Here is a 6,361-nt window from a genome sequence, read left to right as displayed (position 1 = left end):
AGGCTAAGTCATCAGAGCTAAAATCAAGAAAGAATGGATGTTATCAGCTGTAGGTATAAGCAGGAGGCAGACATACCTTCACTTCCACTTGGTCAACCAGATGCTCTCTGAGAGCATCTGGCAAAGGCAAAACCCTAAGAATATGAAGGTTTATTTCTCAAAGATTCTTTAGTCATATTTCTATCTTAACAGAGAACTCCAAAACACAACGTTCCTAGAACCAGCAGCTACTATAACATGTCTTTCTCATGATAGAGGATGGGATTACAAGAGGGAAGCCAAAAACACAGGTACATTTAAAGCTTCTGCTCATGATAAATTCACTAACACTCCATTAGCAAAGCTCACAGTCATCGAGCATAGGAATGAATCGTGTAGGTCAATAGGGAGCCTATCTACCACAGAAATTAGGTATTGTCTGATTGACTGGGCCTGGTGCGATGGCGCCTAGCTTCAGATTGGCTCAGCTCCTGTTATTGTGGCCACTTGGGGAGTGAACTAATGGACAGAAGCTCTTTCTCTCTGTATCTCCTTCTCTTTGCAAATCTGAATTTTCAATAAAAAATAAATAAAATCTTAGAAAACAAAAGGGGCTGGCACAGTAGCCTAGTGGCTGAAGTACTCGCCTTGCACACACAGACATCCCATATGGGTGCCAGGATCCCATATGGGCGTTGGTTCTTGTCCCTGACACCCTGCTTCCCATTCAGCTCCCTGCTTGTGGCCTGGGAAAGCAGTCAAAAATAGCACAAAGCCTTGGGTGTCTACCCCCTAGTAGGAGACCCAGAGGAGGCTCCTGGCTTCAGATCGGCTCAGCTCTGGAATTTGTGGCCACCTGGGGAGTGATTTTAAAAATCTACCTTTCCGGGCCCGGCATGGTGGCACAAGTGGTTAAGGTCCTCACCTTGCACGCCCGGGATCCCATATGGGCGCTGGTTCTAATCCCACAGCCCCGCTTCCCATCCAGCTCCCTGCCTGTGGCCTGGGAAAGCAGTCAAGGACCCTGCACCTGCGCGGGAGACCCAGAAGAGGCTCCTGGCTTCGGATCGGCATAGCATCGGCCGTTGTGCTCACTTGGGGAGTGAATCATCAGACAGAAGATCTTCCTCTCTGTCTCTCCTCTCCTCTCTGTATATCCGCCTTTCCAATAAAAATAAAATAAATCTTTTTTAAAAAATCTACCTTTCCAATAAGAATAAATATATTTTTTTAAAATACCAAAAAACAGGGCCCAGCAGCGTGGCTTAGTGGCTAAAACCTTGCCTTGAACATGCCAGGATCCCATATCAGCGCCAGTTCTAATCCCGGCAGCTCCACTTCCCATCCAGCTCCCTGCTCGTGGCCTGGGAAAGCAGTGGAGGACGGCCCAAAGCTTTGGGACCCTGCACCCATGTGGGATACCTGGAAGACGCTTGTGGATCCTGGCTTTGGATCAGCATAGCATTGGCCGTTGCTCTCCCTTGGGGAGTGAATCATCAGATGCTCTCTGTCTCTCCTCCTCTCTGTATATCTGACTTTGCAATAAATAAATAAATCTTTAAAAAAAATATCAAAAAATAAGTAAAGAGATTGAGCAGGGGGTATCAGTGCTGTGGCTCAACAAGCTGATCCTCACCTTCAAGCACCAGCTTCCCATATGGATGTTGGTTCATGTCCCTGCTGTTCCATTTCCCCTTTAGCTCCCTGCCTGTGGCCTGGGAAAGCAGTGGAGGATGGCCCAAAGCGTTGGGACCCTGCACACCCACATGGGAGACCCAGAAGAAGCTCCTGGCTCCTGGCTTCTGATTGTCTCAGCTCTAGCTTTCATGGCCACTGGGGAGTGAGCCAACAGATAGAGATCTTTCTCTGTCTCTCCTTCTCTCTGTAAATCTTCCTAATAAAAATAAATCAATCCTTAAAAACACACACACACGCTCAAAAATAAGGACATTGACCAAATTATTACGTTAGACTAAGGTTGCTGGACAGGGCAAAAACTTAATTTTTGCCTCTGCTACCCTGTAGACAAGGACTTATCTTGGGTCAAGTTCCCTAGACACTGAATCTAAGGTAGGGATCTTGGTATACCTGGTTTATTGAGCTTGTACTCCCAGGAATAGCATGACAGGAAGTGAGACAGGAATAGAAAAGGAGAAGAAAACACAGCAGGAGTGATTATGGTTTGTGAAGGAACAAGCAGAGAACGTGGTGATAACCGGAATTCAATCTGATCTTGTAGGAGGCTGGTGTGAGAGCTGGTCTGCAGAGTTGTCCCCGGTACAGGAGCTGAGCTTTCCTGCCTTTGTCAGGAAGTCCTTGGCTCCTTCCTCTTCTCCAGGCTGGCCATAGCTGCCAGGCATTCCTTTGTGAAGTGGTAACTATAGGCCAATGGCAGTTCAGTAGTAGGAGCGAACTGTGAGCTGGTATTCACCAAATCTCACGACAGCTGGAGCTGTACTGACTGCAGTAGCAGCCCCTGTTGCATGACTCGTGAAAGACCAGGCCAAAGTACAATTACTGTATTTTTTTTTATATACTCATAGTAAATACTGTTATTTGTCTCCTAATATTCACTCTCTCCCATTTGTTTTGTTTTACCAAAAGAAACGCAAACAAAATTTGTTCAATATTTAACTGTCTGGCATAAAAAACTACATTTCTTAAATTCCCTTCTGGCCTGGTTGCACTAGCCTAGTGGCTAAAGTCCTTGTCTTGGAAGCACAGGGATCCCATGTGGAAGCTGGTTCTAATCCCAGGAGCCCCGCTTCCCATCCAGCTCCCTGCTTGTGGCCTGGGAAAACAGTTGAGGACAGCCCAAAGCCTCGGGACCCTGCACCTGCATGGTGACCTGAAAGGGGTCCCTGGTTCCTGGCTTCAGATCGGCACTGCACCAACCGTTGCGGTCACTTCAGGAGTGAATCATTGGCGAAAGATCTTTCTCTCTATCTCTCCTCCTCTCTGTATATCTGACTTTATAATGAAAATAAAATAAATCTTTTTAAAAAAAGAAATGGAATTTCTGGTTATTGGAATATATGTGTATCTTCTATTTCAGCAAGTACTGCTAAGTTTATGTCTAAAATGGTTCCATCAATTGATATTCCCACCAAAAGTATGAGTTCTCGTTTTTCCATATGCTGGCAACACTAGGTAAGGAAAAACTTTTTTCCCCAGATTAATGGATGTAATGATAACTTTTGTTTGTTTTTGAAAGATATATTTATTTTTACTGGAAAGACAGATTCACAGAGAGGAGACAGAAAAGATGCTCCATCCACTGGTTCATCCCCCAGTGGCTACAGCGGCCAGAGCTGAGCTGATCCAAAGCCAGGAGGCAGAAGCCTCTTCCAGGCCTCCCATGTGAGTGCAGGGACCCAGAGCTCTGGGCCATCCTCTACCGCCTTCCCAGGCCACAGCAGAGAGCTGGATGGGAAGTGGAATGGCCGGGACACAAACTGGTACTCACATGGGATCCCAGTGTTTGCAAGGTGAGGACTTTCAGCCACTAGACAACTGTGCTGGGCCCAATGGTAACTTCTTGTCTGTCTTTTCTTTTCCCACATTGCTGACAAGTTGGAACGTGTTGCATTTTTTTCATGTATGAATTGCCCCTTATATTTTTTCCACATGTTAATATTGAGGCATTCGTCACATTTACTGTTCTATAGCAATTCTTTTATATATTCTATTCATAGTATTCACTGTATGTATCATCTCCCAGTGTGAGGTTTGCTTTCTAAAAAAATAAAAAGTTTTATTGCAGTGTGATTCACATATCATAAAATTTACTCATTAAAAGCGTGCACATCAGCGGGTTTTAGATATGTTCATAGAGTTGTCCAAGCATCACTGCGATCTAATTTTAGAGCATGTTTATCAACACCCAACCAAACCCCAACTTAAGAGTAGTCACGCCCTGTTCTCTCTCCTTTATCTATGTTCTGTCTCCACAGATTTGTTGATTATGGACCTTTCTTATAAATGCAGTCACATACTGTGCAATCTTTTCAACTGGCTTTTTTTCACTTAGGATAATGCATTCCAGTTTTATCTATGCTACTGCCTGGATGGTTAACTTGATGGTACTAGCTGTTACTGCATCTGTTTTGTATTTTGATTTAATAAAATGTATCAGTTTTTTCTTTAGACTTACGATTTTTCCCTTAAGATATCCTGTAATTTCAAGGTTTTTTTTTTTCTTTTCATTCTTTAAAAAAAAAAACTTGACAGAAAAGTGGGACAGAGAAACAGAGGCAGAGAGCCGCGTGAGCTGGCTCACTCTCTGTTAGCAGAGCTGGGGACACATCGAGACCTCCCAAGGACCTGCAAGGCCCTGATCACTTGAACATCCCTGGATCTGTGTTAGCAGAAAGTTGGAGCAGGAGCTGGGTAACTCACCCAAGTCCTCTTTGTGGGACATGAGTATCTTATTTTGTTTTTCTCTCAAGATGCATTGATTTGAAATCAGAGAGAGAAACAATATCTTCCATATGCTGGTTCACTCCTCAAATGCTTGGGCCAGACAAACACTGAGAGCCAGAAACTCCATCTGGATCTCTCATTTGGATGGGTGGAGGCCCAAGCACTGGGGCCATTGAATGCTGCCCTCCAGGGGCATTCGAGGCCATCAGGCTCCAAAGCAGAGCAGCTGGGCCATGAACCAACACTCTGTTATGAGAGACCAGCCCTGTAAGTAGCAACTTAACCTGCACTTCCACAATGCAAGCCCCAGGACATGGATGCCTTTAGTCATTAGACTTAATGCTCACCTCACAGTTTTTATTTTCATATTTTAAAGTCAGTTATTGGGCCTGGTGCAGTAGCCTAGCAGATAAAGTCCTCACCTTGCATGCACCAGGATCTCATATGGGCGCCAGTTCGTGTCTCAACAGCCCTGCTTCTCATCAAACTCCCTGCTTGTGGCCTGGGAAAACAGTCAAGGACGGCCCAAAGCCTTGGAAGCCTGCACCCGCGTGGGAGACCCAGAAGAAGCTCCTGGCTCTTAGCTTCAGATCAGCTCAGCTCTGGCTGTTATGGCCACTTGGGGAGTGAGTCATTCGACAGAATGAGTTTCTTCTGTCTCTCCTCCTCTCTGTATATCTGACCTTCCAATGAAAATAAATACATCTATATTTTATAGAAAGATGCTTCTTTTTTAAAAATGCATTTTAAAAATGCATTTTAGGAAAACAAGTCATGGACATGGACAGCAGTTTCCACACACGGCGGCTCTCTGGTCTTTTCAGAGTTTCTATCTGTAGCCCTGCAGAACCACTGGCCATCTGCTCCTTCAGAAGCAAACCCTCACTTCTTTGCAGTTGTATATCTGACTTTGCAATAAAAAAAATAAATAAATCTCTTTAAAAATAATAATAATAAATAAGGGGCCTTTTCTTAAGATGGAAAGTATGATGTTTGTGCTTCAAATCAGCCAAAGATGCACTCAGCTCCCTAGGTTAAGGAGAGCTAAGAGGTTTTCTTTCTTTCTTTATTTTTATCTTTTTATTGCAAAGTCAGATACAGAGGAGGAGATACAGAGAGGAAGATCTTCCGTCCAATGATTCTCTCCCCAAGTGAATGCAACAGCCAGTGCTGTGCAGATCCAAAGCCAGGAGCCAGGAATTTCCTCCAGGTCTCCCATGCAAGTGCAGGGTCCCAAGGCTTTGGGCCGTCCTTGACTGCTTTCCCAGGCCACAAGCAGGGAGCTGGATGGGAAGTGGAGCTGCTGGGATTAGAACCAGTGTCCATATGGGATCCTGGTGCATGCAAGGTGAGGACTTTAGCCACTAGGCCACCGTGCTGGGCCCAGGTTTTCAGCACTAAAGAATGGAAGAGGGCCCGCACGGTGGCCTAGCGGCTGAAGTCCTCTTCTTGAATGCACCAGGATCCTATATGGGCACCAGTTTTCTTTTTTTTCCTTTTTTTTTTTTGACAATCTTTACATAGTTAATTAGGGCACAAAGGTTCAAAGGCTACAGGAAAGTGGGTAAGACTATTATTTCCACATTGTTTTCTCTATATCTGGGGTAAAGGGGAAGATAAAGGGAGAAGCCCCACCCAGTCTTCCACCCATCTTCGGTCCCTGATGTGGTGCATGCTCCGAGGATCTTGCTCAAGTGGTTCTGATAGTTCAACAGTTATAAATTGCTGCCAGTCTTGCCATTCCAAGCACGATGAGGTCGCTGCAGAATCCACTAATTGACATAGTCCACCTTAGAGTCTCCATTTGCACAGTTCTTCACTACCAACATATGGCTGGGGTAGTTCATTGATTTGTTCTGTCCTCTGTTGTGGTGCCAGGTTCTGATAGGGTGCCATATCCTCCATGTGCACCTGGTTATGCTCTCCACTGCTCCATCTGAGCCTCTTAGGAGGCATGGGC

The sequence above is a fragment of the Ochotona curzoniae genome, unplaced genomic scaffold (assembly GCF_017591425.1).
Source record: "Ochotona curzoniae isolate NIBS_2020 unplaced genomic scaffold, NIBS_Ocur_1.0 contig_3520, whole genome shotgun sequence".
Classification (NCBI taxonomy): domain Eukaryota; kingdom Metazoa; phylum Chordata; class Mammalia; order Lagomorpha; family Ochotonidae; genus Ochotona; species Ochotona curzoniae.
This window is presented reverse-complemented; position numbering follows the sequence as displayed.